We start from the raw sequence: 24,606 nt of genomic DNA on the forward strand, positions 1-24,606 counted from the left end.
GCACCGCTTAATTGTGCCCTAATTGATTAGCTGATGTGCTATGCGATGTCGTTTTGTTCATTTTCTCCTCTCTTGCCTGTCTATTGTGATGAGTATAATATTAGAATATAATTGATTTTAAAAAAAAATAATCCTAAGTCCTAATTTCATACCGCTAAACCGTACATCCTAAATCCTAACAATATATTTTAAAAAAAAATGATTTGGAGCCCCTAATTAGACATCATTGGGGATTAAAAAACATGATTTGAGGATTTTGGGTTACAATAATGCTAAGTAGCCCATATATATATATCCAAATCGGTTGGAAATTGGTGGGAAATTCGGTTGAAAATTCCAACGGAAACAAATCGGTTGGAAAAAAAAGTTGATAATCCGTGAAATTCTTGTAGTGATAACGGTAGGCCATGGAAATCCAAATCTTTTAAATGAAATTTTAAAACGTTTTAACTCTCAAAATACATGTTAAATTTTAAAAAAAATTACATATTCAGAATTAACTCATAAAGCTATTTCTAAAAAAAATCCATTGTCGATGAGTTTTATTAGATACATTTTAATTTCATTGTTTTTTTCAATGGAATTTTCAAAAATAGCAAATTCAGAACTAAAACAATGAATTATATATTGTGCCTTTAAAAAACAATAGAATCTATATTAAAACAATAGATTTTGGACAATGAATTTTGAGATAAAAGAGTGTAAATAAAATTATTCGATTGATTAAATCAATGGAATAAACCATGTGAGCTCCCATGGGCTACCAAACTGATGGGTTATAAGTCATTTTCGTTTGGATAAGTACTGCCTTAAATTAAACATGATTTGAGGATTAAAAATAAAATTGGGAGGATTTGGGGTAATTAGTAATTACAACTAATTATAGCCACTAATTAAACATGATTTGGTGGATTTCAGGGACAATTCAGCTAATTACAGCCTCCATATTAAACATGATTTGGGAGATTAAAAACTGATAATTACAGCCTCCAATTAACATTATTTGGGGATTAAAAACATGATTTGGAGGATTTGGGGTAATTACAACCCTTAATTAAACAAGACTTGGGGATTTAAAAACCGAATTATGGGGATAATTACAGCTAATTACAACTCCTAATTAAACATGATTTTAAGATTTGAGGATATTTACAGCCCTAAGTAAACATAATTTTGGGGATTAAAAACCATCATTTGGGGGGGGGGGGTTTAGGGTAATTACAGTCACTAATTAAACATGATTTGGCAATTAAAAACCGTCATTTGGGGTTACAACTAATTAGACTAATTACAGCCCCTAATTAAACATGATTTGGGAGATTAGGAGAGTAATTACAGCTCATTTTTTCCTCATAGTGGAGACTTAGAACAGCAAATTAATGCCCACTAATGGATTCCAGCATCAAAGGACTAGCACTAATTAAGCACTGGACACTAGTTTAAGGAAAAGAAAAGCATCTTTACAATTCAACTAGTCACAAACACACATGGCGTCATATAACAATTCCAATTATAAGGTTAATTCCAACTTTTCTAACATATTATTATGTAATCTCCTAGTGTTATAGCTTGATATGTAATCTCTTACGCACATAATTTCATATGAGATATATAGAGCCCACGAATTCACTTGGATCTTGTACGACTCTACGTCCATTCATCCTAGATATAATCTCGTAGTGTTCTATCACAAATGTTGAGTTATACGCATAGAATCTGAGTTATACGCATAGAATTGTATATTATGTGGGACATGTAGAGCTCACAAATTCCCTTGAATTCTATGTGGCTTTGCGTCCAACTAATCCTCTGAGATAATTGAAATAACAATGGCCGAAATTTTTATCATTGTCAAATTAATTATACGCTGAAACCACGCTGCCAAATTAACACACATTTATATGCATAGAATCTGAGTTATACGCATAGAATTGTGTATTATGTGAGATATATAGAACTCACAAATTCCCTTGAATTTTGTGTGACTTTGCGTCCAACTAATCAGCCGAGATAACTGAAATAACAATGGCTGAAATCTTTATCATTGTCAAATTAATTATACACTGCAACCACGCTACCAAATTAAACTTAATTTTAGGAGAATGAATTTTTTGCAATATTATTCTTCTCACAATCGGAGGTATATATAACATGTACATATCTCTTAAACACAAGGAAAAAGAAGTAAATCTTGGGTAAATCTTTGACTCCCTAACTAAATCTTGGGTAAATCTTCTAACACTCTATTCAACATAAATCTTTGACTCCCTAACTAAATCTTGGGTAAATCTTCTAACACTCTATTCAACACTCCCCCTCAAGGTGGTGCATAGACATCGTACATGCCCAGCTTGACAAGTGAATCAGCAAACACTGAATTTGACACTGCCTTGGTTAACACATCAGCCAACTGATCTTTAGTCTTCATATACGGAACTTCAATTATTTTTTCTTCTAGCTTTTCATATACGAAATTCCTATCAATTTCCACATGTTTAGTCCGATCATGTTGCACTGGGTTCTCAGCAATTTTAATTGCTGACTGATTATCACAATACAATTTCATTGGTCTTTTAATGGACAAACTCAGCTCCCCCATAAGCCGTTTGAGCCATAACAACTCACAAATACCTTTCACCATTGCTCTGTATTCGGCTTCTGCACTAGACAATGAGACAACTTTTTGCCTTTTACTTCTCCAAGTAACCAGATTTCCTCCAACAAAAGTTAAATACCCGGTGGTTGATCTTCTTCGGTCTCCTTTACCTGCCCAATCTGAGTCGGTATAGCCCCATATGTCTGCATGCCCATTCTTAGAAAAGAGTAAGCCTTTTCCCGGTGCAGATTTTAAATATCTCAGAATTCTAATAACTGCTTCCATATGTTGTTTACTAGGATTGTGCATAAATCTACTCACAACACTGATCGCATATGCAATATCTGGCCTCGTATGAGACAAATAGATTAAACGCCCAACTAGCCTTTGATATCGTAATTTGTCTATTGAAGTTTGATTCGAAGACTCTTCCAATCCATGATTTTGTTCCATAGGAGATCCAATTGGCTGACATCCAAGCATACCAGTTTCTGTTAATAAGTCAAGCACATACTTTCGTTGGGACAAAAATATGCCTTGCTCAGAACGAACAACTTCAATGCCCAAAAAATATTTTAATCCTCCCAAATCCTTCATATCAAATTCAGTTGACAAATAGTCTCTCAGTTTACGCATTTCTTCAGAATCATTGCCTGTCACTACCATGTCGTCAACATAAATAATGAGAGCTGTTAATTTATCACCAACTCTTTTCAAAAATAAAGTGTGATTTGCATCACTTTGCTTATAGCCGAATCTTCTCATAGCAAGTCGGAATCGACCAAACCAAGCTCGAGGAGATTGTTTCAACCCATATAAGGCTTTCTTCAGTTTACACACGACACTTTGATCACCTGGAGCTTCATATCCTGGGGGCAGAGACATATAAACTTCTTCTTGTAGGTCACCATGTAAAAAAGCATTTTTTACATCATATTGTTGTAGAGGCCAATCAAAATTTGCTGCTAGGGATATTAGGACTCGAATTGTATTAATTTTTGCAACAGGAGCAAACGTTTCCTGATAATCAACCCCATACGTCTGGGTGAATCCTTTAGCCACAAGCCTAGCTTTATACCTATCAACCGAACCGTCAGGCTTGCACTTGACAGTGTACACCCACCTACAACCAACAGCTTTTTTTCCTTTCGGCAACTCCACCAATTCCCAAGTTTGATTTTTCTCAAGTGCTGTCATCTCCTCAGTCATTGCAGTTGCCCATTTTGGATCCAACAACGCCTCTTGCACTTTAGTAGGAATATCTATGGCAGTCATATTACTGACAAAGCTTCGACATTCCTTTGACAGTCGGTGAGTGGATGCATACTGAGCAATAGGATATTTCACTTTTCGCACAACCTCTGGTGAAAATCTATTTGGTGGTACACCACGAGTACTTCTTGGTGGGAGTACGTATCTGTCAGTTTCAATCGAGACACAAGTATTATCACAAATATTGTTAGTATTAACATCAGACTCAATGCTTACCTCAGGAGGATCTGTACGAGGAGTATCGGGAGTGGGTACTAGCGGAGATGAGAGAGAGGGAGCTTCAGCAACAGTATCGGGAATTTCAGAATTAGGAACTTCAACACACAGTGGATCAGGAAACAACTCCATCCAATTCGGAGCTTCAGCAACAGTATCACCACTCGGGCCCGGAAGCTTGGAATTGGGTGAAGAAAAAAACATTTCATGTTCAGAAAAGGTGACATCCATAGTAACATAGAACTTACTTGTAGGAGGATGAAAACACCGGTAACCCTTTTGTGAAGGATGATAACCGACAAATACACACTTGAGGGCACAAGGATCAAGTTTTGTGCGGAGATGTTTCTGTAAATGTACAAACACAACGCAACCAAACACCCGGGGAGGAAGTGTGAGGTGCGATGGCAGTGTTACATAGGATGCCAATTTATCAAGTGGTGTCTGAAATTGTAGAACACGAGTGGGTACCCCATTCAAAAGATATACAGCTGTGGTAACAGCTTCTTCCCAAAAACGTGGTGCCATGTGGGCTCCAATAAGGGCAACACGTGTAATCTCCAAAATTTGTCTGTTTCGGCGCTCAGCAACACCATTCTGTTGTGGTGTATAAGGACAAGTGGTTTCATGCAAAATTCCATGAGTCTGAAAATAAGCTTGTAACTCCTGATTTACAAATTCACCACCATTATCAGATCGAAGAACTTGTAAATTAGCAAAGAATTGTGTTTTGATCATGGTATGAAACGTGCGGAAGCAAGCAGCCACATCACTCTTATGACGCATAAGGTAAAGCCAAGTCATACGAGTGCAATCATCAATAAATAATACAAACCATCTAAAGCCAATAGAAGTAGTAACAGGGGCAGGTCCCCAAACATCCGAATGAACCAACGCAAAAGGCACAACTCTTTTGTTAGAACTATCAGAATAAGTAGCACGATGACTCTTGGCCAAAACACATGTATCACACTGAAAATTGGAAGGTTCACATGTAGAAAATAAAGTAGGAAATAAATATTTCAAGTACCCAAAGGAGACATGACCCAAACGATGATGCCATAACCGAATCTGATCTTCTGATGCCCGAGATGACCCTTTTGCTGATAGAGATCGTCCCATACTGACATCTTCCACATAATATAATCCCTCTCTCTTAGTACCACGCCCAATTATCTCCCCACTGCAGAGATCCTGAAGGAAACAAAAAGTAGGATATATTAATACTAAACAATTTAGTTGTGTAGTAACTTGTGGCACAGATAAAAGATTATTGGAAAGAGCAGGAATCAATAAAGTGTGCTCCAAGGATAAAGAAGGAGTTAAGTTAACCCTTCCAGCGCCCGTAACCAGATATGAGACACCATTGGCATTGGTGACAGTAGAGCAATTTGGTAAACAAGTATCATGTAATAAGGACGCATCAAAGGTCATATGATTAGTCGCACCAGAGTCAAGAATCCAACAGGGATCTTTTTCAGAATTTGTTGCAAGAAGGGCTAGACCAACACTACCTGACTGTTGGAGAAGAGTAGGATCTACCACAGAGTGAGTGATATCAACTGGGGTAGTGGAAGCCATGGTATCCATTGAAGAAGGAGTCAGTGCCACTGGGACTGTAGATGAGGATGAAACAGTTACGGGAGACAGTGAGGTGCATAGCGCAACTTTACGACCTTTTCGAGCCTGTAATCGCTCTTTGTGAGCCTACCACCACTCGGGATATCCATGCTTTTTGAAGCAAGTATCTACAGTATGTTTGGTGCTGCCGCAATGAGTACATTTACCACCAGTAGGTACTGAAAGTGACAAAGAACTTGTTGGAGTTCCATATTTTCGAACTGCCATAGCCATCTGAGGAACTTCTGAAGACATCATTATATTCCGACGAAGTTCTTCACGTCTCACAGTTGAGAAAGCATTATCAGGTCCAGGTAGAGGATTAGTACGAAGAATATCTCCTCGAACAGAATCATATATATCATCAAGCCCAGCCAAAAAAGAATAGACTCGATCTTCATCAATTTCAGCCATTCGAGTCTTAATCACATCTGGCTGAGTAAAGGTAATTGGACGACGATGATCAAGCTCCTGCCAAATAACCTTAAGATCGGAATAGTATGTAGCCACAGGTCGCCCTGCCTGCTTAGTTGCCATAGCTTTTCGAGACAGATCATACAAAATAGATTTATCAGCACCCTCAAAATATGTTTGAGACACAGCATCCCAAACATCATTCGCAGTGGGTAAACGAATAAAAAGATTCATTATATCGGCCTCCATAGAGCCAATAAGCCAGCCTTTTACAGTAGCATCCTCCATCATCCACTTGTTATATGTAGAGTCACTAACAGTAGGTTTCGAGGTCGTACCTTTGAGATATTCCATCTTTCCCCATCCAGCAACGAACATAGTAACCACCTGAGACCAAAGAGTGAAATTTGAGCCATTCAGTTTGATCCCATAAGGAATAGAGGTTGGTTCTTGAGTTGGCGTCACCACAGGTGGAACTATAAGAGCACCGGATTCAGCCATGAGTTGTTTGTAATTTCTGGATGAGATTCTGATTCAATGGTGCAATCGGCACCTGTTATGGAAGAAGCAATCGGCTTCTGTCGGATAGTCAGACCTGGTTGGAGCAGTCGGCCCCTAGTAGCTACGGTGATGGTGAGGTAGTATGTTAAGAGAACTTGCTCCGATACCAACTTAATTTTAGGAGAATGAATTTTTTGCAATATTATTCTTCTCACAATCGGAGGTATATATAACATGTACATATCTCTTAAACACAAGGAAAAAGAAGTAAATCTTGGGTAAATCTTTGACTCCCTAACTAAATCTTGGGTAAATCTTCTAACACTCTATTCAACAATTAACACACACATAGACACATGAAAAGCCAACGACTGATTGCCATTCCTGTACATGCAAAACAAAACCACATGATATATTAGAGGTTAGTGATGGCCTGGAAGTTTTTCCTGGATCTTCTCAATCACGCTTTTCTTCTCATGCTCATTGTGATGTCTTGTTGTTGAAGATGTAGATATGATGGTGGTGGGACTGGTACCATACACCCCTGTGGTCGTCTGCGGACTCATCTCTTCCTTCTCCTTGTGCTTTCCACCTGATAATTTCTCCTTTATTTTCTCTGTCAATCCCTTCTTCTTCTTCTTCTTCTTCTTCTTTGTCCTCACACCATGCTCATCCTCCTCAGACTGCATCCCACAAAAAAGAAGAAGAAGAGTATCAGAGTATGATGTATTAAGACCAAATTATTGCCAACTCCTAAGCAATATAATTAGCATTATATAAATCTCACCGAGCCAGAGCTGGAAGTACTGGTCGAGTCTTCATGCTCCCCTGTACCCTGGTCCTTCCCTTCCTGCTGCTGTTGGCCCTCGTCACCTTCTCTAACAATTTCAGCTTTTTCAGTAACACCATGAACGCCAGTATAAGCTCCAACAGCCTCAGCACTCTCACTCTCCGGGGCACTGCAAGGCAGCTCGAAAGTAGTTAGGAAACCATGATGAAATGTCCCTTTTAGGACTCTAGGTAGGAGTGTAGGACAAAGAGTGTAGGAGGCTGGCTATTTTGGGCCCCTTATGGGCCCAGCTAGGCCCAAGAGCCTTAGGTCTATCCAGCAGCCCGACCCACATTTGGAAAGATCATTCCAGGACTACGTCCCCTACGAGGTCGTCTTTGCTTGAATCATTGAGTTCAGTTGCGTCTCAAGAATTTATATCCCACCAAAAGCTCCGTGCATGTTGGTGAATATCGTATATTCCTATGCAAAGCCTCACTACCTGATCCACTAACAATTGTGGTGTCTCTAGCAGCAACACAACAAGCAGATCCCATAGTCAAGTGCATGATCAAACGTGATCTCACAAAAAGCACCCTGCAATTGCCACTCACATCCTCCCAGTGATAAGACTCAACTTCTACAAACTTAACAAGTAATAGCAACAACTTCTACAAACTTAACAAGTAATAGCAAAAATTTAGTGTTTCAAGAAATAAAACTCCAAACACCATCATCATCCCCGTCCGAGCCTTTGTCCCAAAACTTTGAGGTTGGCCACATGAGTTTATGAGGAAATCAACAGCAAGTCACAGCATGTATTTGTCCAAGTCATTCATTTTTTACCGTTACATTTTCATCAACTCCTATTGAATCAATATTATTTTTTACAACTTTAAGTCATGTCTTTTTAACTCTTCCTCCTATCTCCTATACAAATTCTCTTGATTTTCCTCACCGCCGCACCGCTCTCTACCTTGTACATACCCATACCATCTTAAAAGTTTCCTCGCAACTTATCCTCAAGTGTTTAATCGAGCCGTACCTTTCTGTAGCTTCGACATGACACCGTTGCAGAATGAGAGAGAGAGGTTTTGGAGAAGAAAAAAAGAATAAACAATGCAAAGGCGGCTTGTTTTGTGTTCCTCTCGCTTCAGAGAGGGAAAGAAAGAAAAACTGAAAAAGAGAGCGGTCGTTTTATATAGTGGAAGTTTTAAGTGGCCTATGGGTCCTGTGATTTTTACCTCCTTGAGGGTTTTTCACACTAAAAATTATGTGGTGTTGTTTCTAGTTCTCGTTCCGTTGTGCTACTTTTCTTAACAATGCATGAATCAATTTCGATTAAGTTAGTCGTGTCGGCTAAGGATTAGTATCATCAAAAAGTAGGGAGTTTATAAACTCACTTAAGAGTTCATATTTTTCCATTGTAAGATTTAATCTCTTTCACCAACACATAAATGCTTCACGTGAGTACTTTAGAGAACATTTTTTTCTCATTCACCTGATATCATATTCCGCAATGTAAATATACTACGTGCATCTGTTTTCGACAATGAGTGTTTTCCAATACGGACCTATCTCTAAAGACGCGTGAGTCCCACTTTAATTTGCACCCAAAGAGTACATTGCACATACGATATCCAACAAAATCATACGCCTTTGATTCATGTAAATCTCGAATGCTTGATTCATTTCACCCTCTCTAAGTACTTGATAAGTCTTAGACTTGGATCGCCCCACTCTACCTTATAAGTATCTGATAAATGACAGGGTGTTTGATGTGAAAAGTTTTAACTTACCTCGAAGTATTTAGGTTAGTGCACCTTTTTGATAGACAAGTTCACCAAATTTTGTCTCTTATTATTCCTTTTGACTTTTGGCCCACTCTCTTCCTATCTAGATAACTAATAGCCAGAAAAAGAAAGAAGAAAAGGGTCAAGTGCATGCATAAGCTTGCAATCTCCCTTGCTGTCTACTTCATTCTATTTTCCTTTAATCCTCTTATTGTTAGTCCTCATATAGACTAATACATGCACTATCATTCACTTGATTCGATATCTTCACCAAGTGACAAAGTTAATTAATTGAGCTGTTGAAGCTTGAAAGTACTGATGTGCCAAATATATACATATATTTGTGCATCTTTTACTCATAAGTTTATCCCATTTTGAGTTTATTAAGAGTTGATATTACCTAATAAAGCTCTATTTACATATTGTAGATGTCAAGGCAAGAAATAGAGGAAAAGAGTGCAAAATGAAGATTTGGATTCTAGAAGCCATTTTCGATCTATCGGATTACTATTCACTTGCACGACTAGTTTCGCAAAAAAGCTCCGAATTCACTTGTTTTTGAGCCAAAACAACCCCAACTTGTTAGGAAAACAACATAAGAGTTTGAGGAAGTATAAAAGGGCATAAAATAGGGTTTTGGGATATTTCTTGGAGCTTCGATTCATTCTCTACCTTGGAGGCTACCATTGGAACTTGGAGAGAAAGAGGGGTCACAAGGGGGTTTCTTCTCTCCTCTTTTATCTTTGCTTTTATGGTTGATTTCCATTGCTTGATGATGTATCTTGACTCTATGAGTGACTAGATTCTCTTGTTAGGGTCTTAATGTAGCCTAACTTTGATAATTCAATAAATTTGGTTTCTTGATTTCTATCTCTTATTGATTATCTATGGGTATGCTTAATGCTTTTGAGTGTTTCATCATCATCTAATTGATTTGTTGCCTAGATTAAGACCGGAAGGAGATATATAAGATTTACCTCTTACAATAGACATCATAGGTTGTATGAATCATAGGAATATAATGGAATGACCTATGCAATCGCTACACGATTAATCCACAAATCTTAATGGGTGTTTTTCTCATATAGACTAATAGACTATCATTCACTTGATTCGATCTCTTCACTAAGTGACAAAATTAATTAATTGACCTGTTGAAACTTGAAAGTACCTTTTTAATTAATTATTTTGCACGTGGCATTATTTGATTGTAATGCTTGCATATGGAGATCGAGATGAAGATGCATGGTGGAAGCAAACTATGCGAGAAGCGATGCACAAACACAAAGGAAATCGAAGTCAAACACATCAACGATATTATTCGTTATGAGTTAATGGTCCGCCGTGGATTTGTTCTTCGTAGGACATCGTCATTGATTCTTATATCATAAAAACGCATCGTAGTATGAGATATGCAAGAACTTTACTTATTTACCATTCAGTTGGATTATGCCAATCTGATGCGAGATAATAATCTTGACACTCCCCCACACTTGTGGGATAGGTTATGTTAGACCCAACAAATGAACAGGTAGATGTCATGTCCAAATGGATTGAGTATTTGTTCTGATAACATGTTAGAAATTCAAGTCTAAATACATCAACGATATTGTCCGCTCCGAACTAAAACTTTACTTATATATCACTCGATTGGATTTCACCAATCCGATGTGATATTAGTCTATGTAAATATGAATTATCATGTATGAGTGTCTGTGTCTTCTCGATTCTTAAGATTTAAGGGCCCGATGTGTTCAACATTATTATGAATTATCATGGAAGACTAGTGCTTCCAATTATCGTTAAACACAAGGAAAACCCACCAAATACTACTGAAGACACACTGGTGGAGAATATTTTTTAAAATATACTCTCTTATCCTTGCATCTCTTTTTCCAATTATATGTAAGTGGTAATAGACTGTTAGCTAGGAATGCTTTTAATTCAAGAGTTCTTAGTATTGAATAATTGGTGTTTAATTGCCTTATCTGTTACCACTAATTAATTTTTCCAAAGAAGTATCATTGCATATATACAAGTGTGTATGTATAGCTAGGTTTTTGGGATTTTTAGCCTTTGTGTCTCATTTTTATGCATTTGCAGAAAATAAATAACATATTACATTCACAACTAACTTTTACAAACAATAAAAATCATTGGTTCAGGTGGTTAAGTTAATTGTTTGAACCTCTTAACGCGCATGTGTGAGAGATAACACTCACTCTAGTACGATTTGACATTGTTTTCGTATTGGGTTTCGATCCAACACTTAACCGACCCATGTGGTTTGCGGGTATTTGGTGGGTTTTCCTTGTGATAGACTCAACTACTACAAACTTAACAAGTAATAGCAAAAATTTAGTGTTTTAGGAAATGAAACTCCAAATACCATCATCATCCCTGTCCGAGCCTTTATCCCAAAACTTTTGAGGTCGGCTACATGAGTTTATGATAAAATCAATAGCAATCCACTGCATGTATTTGTCCTAGCCATTCATTTTTTACCGTTATATTTTCGTCAACTCCTATTGAATCAATATTATTTTTTTACTACTTTAAGTCATGTCTTTTTAACAAATTCTCTCGATTCTCCTCAATGCCGCACCGCTCTCTACCTTGTACATGACCATACCATCTTAACAGTTTCCTCGCAACTTGTCCTCAAGTGGTTAATCGAGCCGTACCTTTCAGCAGTTTCGACATGGCACCGTTTGAGAATAAGAGAAAGGTTTTGGAGAAGAAAAAAAGGAATAAACAGTGCAAAAGCGGCTTGTTTTGTGTTCCTCTCGCTTTAGAGAGGGAATGAAAGAAAAACTTAAAAAGAGAGTGGTCGTTTTAGTCTTTTATTGATTTTATTTTGTTTGTTTTGTTTTGTTTTTCCTTTGAAAAAGTCACAACAGATCGAATTGTATTCATCTATCCAATAATATAGGTAAGAGAATTTGAGGTTCAAAGACACTCGAGCCACCAAAAAAATGAATTACATCTCACAATAAAAAACTACATCAAAATAAAAGGATAAACATCGGACATTACCGAACGACAATTTCATTATAAAAAGATATGAAGTTCCACAATTTCATTATTACTAGTTGGTAGACGGTGTAATGCATAGAAAAGCTAATAAAAATACAGTTTTTAAGTTTTAGAAAATTAATTTTTTAATTGATACGTGTTATAAAATTAAAATTAAAATTAAGTTAGTATTACCATATATATGTATCCTTGTTTCAACTTTTAAATATGATAATTTGTGCGTCAAATTTTATGTACGCATACCTTATCATCATATAATATATGGATGCATGTCTTATCCTCACATAATATATGAAGAGACTGTTTCTACGAATTGAACGTGTGACGTGTAAATTATACCCCTACAATTCTATTATTGGACCACATTTTCGGAAGAAAATTACACAGACAAATAAGTAATACAATAAGTCAGGTAAATAGCTAATGGCGGCTATACTTTCTGCCATAAATACCCGGCTGAACTCCATTGTGCACCATACCTTAAGAGAGAACCAAACAATGGCAGCTAATAAAGCTCCTAAGTTTGGTTTCTTCCTAGCTATTTTCTGCATCCTTGTCGTTCTAGTGAGCTCTGGTGAGTGTCCTTCACTCTCTTTTTTTTGAAAACAGGGGAGGGGTTGTGGGAGGCTCGAACTCGAGATCTCTATGAGATACCACACGCATGAGTGTCACCTGAGCTCCTCGTGATTCTTGTGTCCCTATACATACACACATAGAGATATATGTGATGCAAGAGTGTGGTAGATATATATAATTTCGTGTCATTGACTTGTGTGTATGTATAAACATATGTACTAATTAGTTAAGGTTGATTGTGTGTGTAAATTTGTTTGTTAATTTTACTAATGAAAGTTTTTTTTCAATATATATATATATATGTATATATATATATATATATATATATATATATATATATATATATATATATATATATATATATATATATACACGCAGAAGTGAAGCCTAAAGTGGACAATCTGTGTGAGAAGGCAAGCCAGACATGGTCAGGGGGATGTACGATAACATCACACTGTGACAACCAATGCAAGAATTGGGAACATGCAGAGCATGGTGCATGTCATGTTCGAAACTCTAAGCACATGTGCTTCTGCTACTTCAATTGCAAGAAGTAATCAATCAATATTAACTAGCCGTGTAATTATGTGCCTCCTCAATAAATTAATTAAGGCACAGTTAATTAATAAATAATGCTTTCTTAGCGAACACTTTGAGTACTAGTCCATATATTACTCACGGGTTCCCTAAGAAAAATTTAGTTGTAAAACTAAAGATGCATGGGTCAGTCTTTTGCTTGTTTCATTTCTCCTTGTACTAGTACTACCGAGAATTAATAGACTGTGTTGTTATGTCTGAAGCTTAATTGGTTCATTTTCAGTATTATATTCGAGAGAGTAATCTAATCCAAATTAGATATCATATATATATATATATATAACATCCTTCTACAAGAGTATGTCACTACTGGGTTTTCCATTTTTATTGCACAATGAAAATTGCGTTTCAACATCTTATGTGAATTGTACGTAAACTCTAAAGAATTACGTAGCCCCAAATTCATTTGGCCTTCGACAATAGAATCCCGAATACAAAGCAATGGTTTTGCATTTCCCCTTATTTGTGTTGGCATTCACTCCAATTTGGAGAATTGTCAACAAACTTGAGTCGAAGCATATCCAATATGCTACATTGTCATCCTACTTGTTCTATGCCATTGATGAATATCCGTCACACAGGATGGGCGCTCAAGTCTAGCATCATAAGTTTGTGCCTTATTCTCTATTGAAAATGCAGGTTGACAATAGGAGGTTTGTCCTCGCTATAAGCTAAACTCCAAATCCATTCCGATGTGGGATTCTCATCAATCCTCCTCCTAAGAGTATGCACGTCCTCGTGCATGGCTAGGGCTGGATCTTTTCGATCGTCGGCCCACTTATTGCCCCAGACCTGTGAGTCAAGATTACATAGCCTTGCTAATCCAGTGGATCAGACTTTCCCAGTTACTGGAACGACTTTTTTCTTTCTTTTTTTACTTTTTTTTCTCTTTTCCGACCCATCTACAATGGATTTGGCCCACTGTCTGCTAAACCAACTCGACGAGTGATGGGCTCTTAGATAGGCCCGCTTACGATAGTATCAGTCCACGGGCCTGCACGCAAGCAAGTGCACTCTCAATGGATTCTCATCAATTCTCCCCCTAGGAGTATGCACGCCCTCGTGCATGGATAGGGCTGGACCTTTTCGACCGTCGGCCCACTTACTACCCAAGACCTATGAGCCAGGATTACATAGCCTTGCCAATCCAGTGGATCAGAGCTTTCCTAGTTACTTGAACGACTTTTTCTTTCTTTTTCTAATACATTTCTCTTTTTTCCAACCCTCTTTCTTTGGCTTAGGTTGACAATAGGAGGTTTGTCCTCGCTATAAGCTAGACTCCAAATCCATTCCGATGTGGGATTCTCATCAATCCTCCTCCTGAGAGTATGCACATCCTCGTGCATGGCCAGGGTTGGACCTTTTCGACCATCGGCCCACTTATTGCCTCAGACCTATGAGCCAAGATCACATAGTCTTGTCAATCTAGTGGATCAGGCTTTCCCAGTTACTTGAACGACTTTTTTCTTTCTTTTTTTACTTCCTTTTCTCTTTTCCAACTCACCTACAATGGATTTGGCCCATTGTCTGCTAAACCAACTCGACGAGTGATGGGCTATTAGATAGGCCAGCCTACGATAGTATCAGCCTATGGGCTTGCACGCAGGCAAGTGCACTCTCAATGGATTCTCATCAATCCTCGCCCTGGGAGTATGCATGTCCTCGTGCATGGCTAAGGCTGGACCTTTTCGACCGTCGGCCCACTTACTACCCAAGACTTGTGAGCCAGGATCAGGGATTTCCCAGTTACTTGAACGACTTTTTTTTCCTTTTTTTATGCATTTTTTTCTTTTCCAACCCTCTTTCTTTGGCTTTTTCAGTTACTTAAACGACTTTTTTCTTCTTCTTTTTTTGCGCATTTTTCTCTTTTGTAACCATCTCTCTTTTTTAAAATTTTCCAATTACTTGAATGACTTTTTTCTTCTTTTTTTTTTTATGCATTTTTCTCTTTTCTAACCATCTTTTGTTTTTTTTAACGTCTTTTTCTCTTTTTCAACCCACCCACAATGGATTTGACCCACTGTCTTCTAACCCAACTCGACGAGTGATGGGCTTTGGGATAGGCCCACCTACGATAGTATTAGCCCACAGGCCTACACATACGTAAGTGCACTCTCAATGAAGGCACCCAACTCGACGAGTGATGGGCTATCAAGATAGGGGATCGAGGAGACGCGTTGGGGATGTGGTAGACGCATAGCTTGATTGAGCACTGCTATCAAGATAGGGGTTCTGATCTCTTTGGCCTCTTATACCCGGTCTTTCATTTTATTATAAATTCTGGGATATTACTCCCTTCGTTATTTGCTTCTTCGTTAAATTCCTTAATGTCATTTACATTGGGAATTATCTACATTCTATTGTCTCTGTCTGGATTCGTCTAGAGCTTGATTGTGATGTTGTGAGTTTTGATTATGTATTATGTTCCTAGCACGTTAAATACTCTCTTCGTTGGATTGTTTCTTGAATTCTATTCATTGAATCGCCATATACATGCATCATGAAATATGATTGATTGTGTGTTTGGATGGACTAGATTGTGAATGTGAGTTGTATTGTGGATGTGATAGCTTTGACATGATTGGTTGGTTTTGTGCGATGGTTGTGCTCGTGGCACACCATCGGGAGACGTGATCACTGTCTGGGATTTATCCCTTATAAGTTACCCATTTTATTGTACTGGGTATTTGATCACTATCTGGTATTTATCCCTCATATATTACCCATTTGATAGTACGGGGTATTTGAGTGCCACGGCCTCTGATGAGGAATCCGGACTGTCGTGTGCTGCCTTGATATTTATGGATGGATTTGAGTGCCATGGTCTCCGATGAGGAATCCAGACTGCTATGTGCTATCGATCGGTTGTGGATGATTTGTGGCGCCTCGTGCACAGGTTGGATATGTGTTTTGCATATATATTTTGCATGCTTATGCATACTGGGTGGTGATTGTGGCATGATTCATTTTCATATTGTCTATGCCCTTCCTTGCCTTGTTTCGAGTTAGTTATTGTATTTGTAGTCTAATTCTATTATTTTTCTCATCGTTGTGATTCGCTCTCTCTCTCTCTCGCTCTCTCGTCATCCGTCTCATGGATATTCGGGTCTTTATTGGGTATTATATCCTTACTGGGCTATTTAGCTCAACCTCTGTTTTCTTCTTTCTCTTTCAGGTGAGTATACAAATGGCGGTCAACTTCTCGGGACGTGAGTGGTTTCCCCATGGATACAGTTGAGGTTATGGGTAGTGTAGGGTTGATATTATAAAGGCTTCCGCTTTGTATAAATTATAAAGACTTATTAATTACGTCTTAATAGAATTATAAATACATTTTATTCATTTTGGAATTGTATTAAATGATTTTTGGAGGATTTGTATAGATAGTTTATGTTTTGGACAACTTGGTAATTCCGCAGACCCCCCTCCGGGATGGGTCGTTACATCCTCAAATTGAAGATACACAATATTGACGGATCGAGTTTAACACAAGAGCGGGGGTGAATTGTGTCCCCAAATTCCAATTGGAATCCCTTTTTCAATTTAAACAAATTAATGGCAATTAACAAGTAGCACACAAATTTGGACTCTAATGATTTTCCTAATCAATATTCAATCCAATGCAAGATGTGATACAATATAGTGAATGACCAAATATCAAATAATCAAGAATTGCACAAAACAGATTTTCAAGTAACACACTGCACACAGATTTTTCAACTCAGATTTTACCTATCAAATGATGTCGAAATGCAACGAAATTTTATATGCAATGTCACAACACCTTAATAAACACTATATCAAAAGTTCAGATCAAAATTCAAAGTTTAAGGCAGTCTTCTAATCTCGGACAGATTAGGGTTTTGAAAATCCTGCAGTTTGAAATAAGTAGTAAATATAAACAAGTAAACAAAGAAATCAACACAGCGATTTATAGTAGTTCGGAGACCCTTCTCCTACGTCTACTACCTAGATTCACCAACCTAGGATTTTCCCAACTCCACTAAGGTGTGGTTTTAAGAGACCCACAAAACTCCTTACACCAAGGGTTTCTAAGAACTCCCTCAAACTTCAATGTTTACAATTTCCCCTAACAAAGGGAATTTCTCAATGGGATTTTCAGCCAAGGTTCTCACAGGTTACCTCAAAGGTATTTGGTGTGGAACTCTCAAGATTACAGCAACACTCTCAAAGATAGGATTTTAAGAACAAGAGAGGTTTAGATTGTAAGTAAACAAAGCCTAAAGGATATAGGAACTTCCCTTTTGCAAAAGCAAGAGTAGTGAGAAGTCCTTGATTGTAGAGGCTTGTATTGGAGAAGATTGTTGTAGCAAATAGCAAGAAAGCTTGATGATTGATGAACTTGATAGCAAGAGGTTTCTCTCAAGGATAATTTTCAATTTGCTTCTCCAAGTTGTATGAAAGGGAAGATCCTCTTTTAAAGGCAATTCTCTCCTATGCTTGCAGCCATTGGATCAAACTTCAAGAGTTGATCTCTACCATCCATTGCAGCTCCTAATCTTGGTCATTGATGATTTGAGCAAACAAATCTCCACCATAGAGCATATAGACGTTGGAAGCTTGAGAGAAGTCAAGTTGTACCTTTCTTCCATAAGTGTTGTCACAAGCACAACCCTTTGATCAATGTATGTCTTCAACTCTTGACCATTCAAACTCTCTTTAATTCTCATCCATGGATGTAAATTGTACTATGCCATCTTGTCCCTTCATTTTGAATCAAAGACTTCAAAAGTGATCCCTTAGTCAAGGATCTTGTTTGATTTCACCAACCTAACTTTCTTGGTAGCACATGTCTTGAGTGAAAATGTCAAGGATCTTGTTTGATTGCACCAATCCTAATTTTCTTGGTAGCACATGTCTTGAGTGAAAATGTCAAACAAGAATATATCACTAATGATAGAGAGGACAAGGTTTGTCCCACATGTTTGAAAAGAGTTGTATCTCCATGAAGACCACAACCAATAGCCTCAATGTTTGATTCATTCAACTTGATTAAGTGCCTTAGTGGAAAGTTGGCAAATGTAGGATTTTTCATAGTTTCCTAGAGCTCCAAGCTCATTCTTAGAAACTGGACTTCGACCACTCTTGAACATACTGAATTCTGAGCCATATGAGACCACAATGATGATTAACCTACAAGGAAATAGGAGGTAGAACTCCCCAATTGCATGTAAGCTCAAAAAGCTTCATATAGAGCGCATAGGTTAATTACATTAGAAAAACAACCCAGAAAATTCATATTACTGCATGATAAATCATTTTATATGTAGTAGAATGTCCATGTAAAATTTCATAACAATCGGAAATCGTTTGGTCACTCAACCAAGCAATTAGATCACTAATAGTGAAACCGATAAATTCTAAGTGTAAATTCAAAGTCATTTTACAAACTCAGTGTAAATGACCTTTTCTATTGAACTTTACTAAATCAAATATGTTCATAGTGATGAAAATAAGATGCACACGAAATTTCATTTAAATCGGAGTTCATTTGGTTCACCACGTTCACAAAGAACACATATGCACAAAATTAGGTAAAACCTAGTTTTGGCGGAATTTAAGCATATGACCAAATATATATGTGATGCACTTAATTTCTCATGATTATAGTCCTAGAACATATATTAAACCTTCATGTGTATGTGGTTCAAGTTTCAAGTCATTTGGACCTAAATTGGTTAAGATATGATAATTGGAAAATTGATGCTCTAACTTAGTCCATGTATGTTTGTTTTCAAAACTTAATTTCCAGCACTATCTCAAAAATATATAGTCATTTAAATTTAATTCATATAAATCAAATATTGCTTTAATGTTTCATTATCATTTATAAATGATTTAATATCATCAAAATTAGACATATAGGACCATAGGTCCAACAATCTCCCCCTTTTTGATGATTACAAAACATGCATGATATAAATGTCTATTTGATTGTAATTGAATTTAATATCAATTCAAAGTGCATTAAAAATTTTAATGATATCAATTTAAAACAATTTTGAAACTCATATACAACTTTAATTAAGTAAGCTTAGCTCCCCTTTACTTTAACATCTATTCTCTCCCAATCATGGCATATACACTCCCCCTTAAGTTATGCCTATATATGCATTTTGGCAAATGATTTTAATGCAATTTATCATCATGTCTCTCCCCCTTTTTGTAATAATTCAAAAAGTGGAGAACTAAGGGGTTGATGCAAGTTTTGTAAAAGATTTATAAGCATTTTTGAGATTTTATCACAAAAGTGATTTAAGACCATAAACATACTTCAAATAATATCAAAACTAGTTCTCATCAACAAATAGTCATGGCAATACACCAATTGAACTATTAGAACCTAAGTGACCCAATTTGGAGCCTATCACACTAAGTGACCCATGGCCTCCTAATGACACTAGGTTACTCCCCCTTCAATCATGCATACCAATTTATACATTTAGCTTATAAGTACATATCACCAAGAAAATATAATAAGCATTCAAGTTCAAACTTGGGATATCAATCAAACAAGGATATGCATTCAAGTAATATGCACTCAAGGTGCTTCACACAAACCCAATGCATTTCTTAGTTTTATGAATCTATCCTTAGCTAAAGGCTTAGTGAACAAATCGGCAATATTATATTCCCCTTCTACATGTTCAAGCACAATGTTCTTTTTAGCAACATGATCTCTAATGAAATGATGTCTAATGTCTATATGCTTAGCTTTACCATGATATCTAGGATTCTTAGACAAATGTATGGCATTTATGTTATCACAAAGAATTGGAATGTTTGAAAATTCCATATTAAAATCAAGCATTTGTTGTTTAATCCAAAGCAATTGGCAAGTACAACTACCAATAGCCATATATTCGGCTTCGGTAGTGCTCAAAGCAACACATGTTTGCTTCTTGGAGAACCAAGATATGAGCATATTTCCTAGGTATTGACAAGTACCACTAGTACTTTTCCTATTTATTTTGCAACCCGCAAAGTCGGCAGCTACAAATGAATGCAAGTCAAATGAAGATTTCTTATCATACCACAACCCTAGGGAAGGTGTGTCCTTTAAGTACCTAAGAATCTTCTTTATGGCCATGAGATGTGTTTGCTTAGGATTAGATTGAAATCTTGCACACATGCAAACACTAAACATAATATCGGGCCTAGATGCGGTCAAGTAAAGTAAACTACCAATCATTGACCTATATCTCTTTTGATCAACATCATTACCATCTAGGTCGGGTTCTAATTTGGTTCCCACTCCCATAGGTGTGGATGAACCTTTAGAAATATCCATGCCAAACCTTTTTAATATCTCATTTGTATACTTAGTTTGACTAATGTGAGTGCCAAGTGGGGTTTGTTTAATTTGTAAACCTAGAAAGTAAGTCAACTCACCCATCATACTCATTTCAAATTCATTCTTCATGCATAATGCAAAATCTTCACACATAGATTCTAATGTAGCACCAAACACAATATCATCAACATATATTTGCACAATTAGCATATCAAGACCTTTGTATTTAATAAACAAAGTATCATCAATACTACCACATTGAAAATCATTTTCAAGCAAGAACTTAGACAATCTTTCATACCAAGCTCTAGGAGCTTGTTTTAAACCATATAAAGCCTTGTCTAGTTTGTAAACATGGTTTGGAAATTTCTTACTTTCAAATCCGGGAGGTTGTTTAACATAAACTTCCTCATTTATCACACCATTTAAAAATGCACTTTTCACATCCATTTGAAAAAGTTTGATATTTTTGTAACATGCAAATGCAAGCAATAATCTAATAGCTTCTAACCTTGCAACCGGTGCAAAGGTTTCATCAAAGTCAATGCCCTCTTCTTGGCAATATCCTTGGGCCACTAATCTAGCTTTGTTCCTAGTTACATTACCATTTTCATCCATCTTATTCCTATAGACCCATTTTGTTCCTATAATGGTGTGGTCTTTAGGTTTAGGACAAAGAGTCCAAACCTTACTTCTCTCAAATTGTTCTAACTCCTCTTGCATGGCATACACCCAATCATCATCATGCAAAGCATCACGTACATTTTTAGGCTCTACTAAAGAAAGCATGGCAAAAGAGTTTAAAGGATTAGAATTGACCGTAGAGTCCCTTTTGGCTCTTAGTTGCCTTCCTTGATGCAAGTCTCCAATAATTAGTTCTTTTGGATGAGACTTCATCACCTTGTATTTGTGAACACCCGGTTGTTCCATAGCATTTTCAGCTTTATTTTGTTCTTCATTTTCCTTGGGTTCACCTTCACTTTCTTCATTTGGTGGTGTTTCTTCATTTGAGATATTCATCTCCCTTAAGTTCTCCACCAAAGGGACATCATCTTCATCTTCTTCTAGCAATTGTACTCCATGTGTACCTTCATTTTTGTGCTTCAAAGGATGTTCCAAATCTGAAAAATTATTTTCTACACGCACATTTGGAGCAAGTGTGGTCATATCATCGAATTTAACATTTACACTTTCTTCCACAATTTTAGTTCTAGAGTTAAATACTCTATATGCTTTAGATGATGATGAATATCCTAAAAATATTCCAATGTCACTCTTTGCATCAAATTTATCCAAATTGTCTTTGGTATTTAAAATAAAACATTTAGCACCAAAAACCTTAAAGTAATCTACTTTAGGTTTCTTGCCATACAAGAGTTCATAAGGAGTTTTCTTTAATCCTTTTCTAATGCTAAGTCTATTACTCACATAACATGCATTACTAGTAGCTTCGGCCCAAAAATATTTAGGAAGATTATATTCTAGAAGCATGGTTCTTCCTAGTTCTTGTAAAGTTCTATTCTTCCTTTCTACAACCCCATTTTGTTGAGGTGTCCTAGGAGCACTAAACTCGTGTTTAATACCAAAAGAAGCACACAAAGAATCAAAATTAGCATTTGCAAATTCACCTCCATGGTCACTTCTAATTTTTGAAACCTTTAAGTTATGCTCATTTTGCAATCTCCTAAGTAAGTTTTCAAAAGCATGCAATGCATCACTTTTATGCACAAGAAACAAACACCATGTAAATCTAGTATAATCATCCACAATAACAAATGCATAGTATTTTCCACCTAGACTCCTAACTCTACTAGGACCAAATAAATCCATATGTAACAATTCTAGAGGCCTAGAAGTACTAATATCAAGTTTAGGCTTAAAAGACACTTTAGTTTGTTTACCCCTAACACAAACATCACAAACATGTTCAACATTGAAATTTAACTTAGGCAATCCTCTAATAAGTTCATTGGCACACAACTTTTTCAATGTAGACATTCCGATATGACCTAATCTTCTATGCCAATGCAAAGCATCATCATTCTTAGCAAGCAAGCAAGATATTTTAGAATTTTTCATAGCATCAAAATGCATTACATACATATCACCACTTCTACTTCCTAATTTCACAACATTACCATAAACATCAAACACATAACATTTATCATTTTTGAAAAGAATATCAAAGCCTTTATCGGCTAAATGACTAACACTCAATAAATTAAAAGATAAATTTTCAACCAATCTTACTTCACTAAGGGAGAAAGAAGAGTTACCTATGGATCCCAAGCCTAGGATCTTACCTTTGACCTTGTCTCCAAAGGTCACAAATCCTCCATTCTTCTTTGCTTCAAAGGATGTGAATAATGAAGCATCTCCCGTCATGTGTCTAGAACAACCACTATCCAAATACCATTTGCATGACTCGGATTTGGATTTTAAGCACACCTAGATAAACACATGTTTAATATACCTTAGGTATCCAAACTTTGGATCCTTTGGGGTTAGTAGCAATAAAGGCATATGCATCAATTTTGAAAGTTCTCATCACATATGCTTTCTTTTCAAAGTCATTCAACCCTTTAGGCACCCAAACCTTCTTCACATAAACTTTTCTCTTCCTAGGTGTAGTTCCCTTAGGAACATTAGCCTTACCCTTGGGGTAGGTACCATTTTTGTTCACGTTGACCGTGGCCTCCTTAGCCTCTAGGGTGTCCTTAAGTTTCATAGGATCATATCCTAATCCACTCTTGTCAAGATAATGTCTTTGAGATGCAAGAAGTTCATCCAATTTAGAAGAACTCATAGAAAATTTTGAAAATTGTTTTTCAAGCATATTGTATTTCTCATTGGCCATATCAAGCTCTTTTTGTAGAGAAGAAGAGTTAGGCATAATAATGCACTCATGATCATCCCATGTATCCAACTCACCTTCTAGCTCATGAATCCTAGCATGCAAAGCATCTAAGTCATGTGAATTGCTAGATGATGCAATGTTACTAGAGTTAACACATGTTTTCAATTGATTTTTTAAATCCTCATTTTCTTGAACTAATGCATCAAGTGAAAAACATACTTCATCATATTTAGATTTCAAATCACAACACTCATTTAGATGCATTTTTTCTACTTTAGAAAGTCTACTAACTTCTTTCTTAGCATGCTTGTGTTTATGCATCAATTTCTCATAAGCAATATAAAGTTCATCATAAACACAAGAGAGCTCATCATAAGAAGGTTTAGAAGATGTTACCATCTCATCCGAATTTGATGAGGACACTTCATCTTCCTCATTTGCCATGAGACACAAGTTGGCTTGGAGTTCCTCTTCACTATCACTTGAAGATGATGATGAAGAATCATCCCAAGTGGCCTTGAATGCCTTCTTCTCCTTCTTCCCTTTTTCCTTCTTCTTCTCTTTCTCTCTATATTCCTTATGCTTCTTCTTTTGAAGCTTAGGGCAATCGGCCATAAAGTGACCTACTTTGCCACACTTAAAGCAAGTACTCTTTTCTTTCTCTTTCTCCTCTCTCTTTTCTTTAAAAGCCTTTCTATTCTTGAATCCTCCACGTTTGTTCATCTTCAAGAACTTCTTGAAATGCTTAGCTAATAGGGCTGCCCCTATTTCACTATCATCATCACTAGAATCCGAACTAGTGTCACTATTGATCCTAAGAGCTAAGCCATTTTTCTTAGGTGGTGCATCTTCCTCATCTAATCTTGACATTTCCAACTCATGTGTCATTAGACTTCCTATTAATTCCTCTATCTTAAGCTTCCTAAGGTCTTTAGCCTCTTTAATGGCTACTACCTTATCTTTCCAAATCCTAGGTAAACTCCTAAGGATCTTTTGGACCTTATCAACTTCCTCATATGGTTTGTTCAAAGCTTCTAATTCATT

The 24,606-nt window shown here is 36.8% G+C and overlaps 1 pseudogene; it reads right to left on the bottom strand.

Annotated features, from left to right (window-relative positions):
• Positions 1-7,041: 7,041 nt before the first annotated feature.
• Positions 7,042-15,588, bottom strand: LOC119991448 (annotated as a pseudogene).
• Positions 15,589-24,606: the final 9,018 nt, after the last annotated feature.

The sequence above is a fragment of the Tripterygium wilfordii genome, chromosome 22 (genome assembly GCF_013401445.1).
Source record: "Tripterygium wilfordii isolate XIE 37 chromosome 22, ASM1340144v1, whole genome shotgun sequence".
NCBI lineage: Eukaryota > Viridiplantae > Streptophyta > Magnoliopsida > Celastrales > Celastraceae > Tripterygium > Tripterygium wilfordii.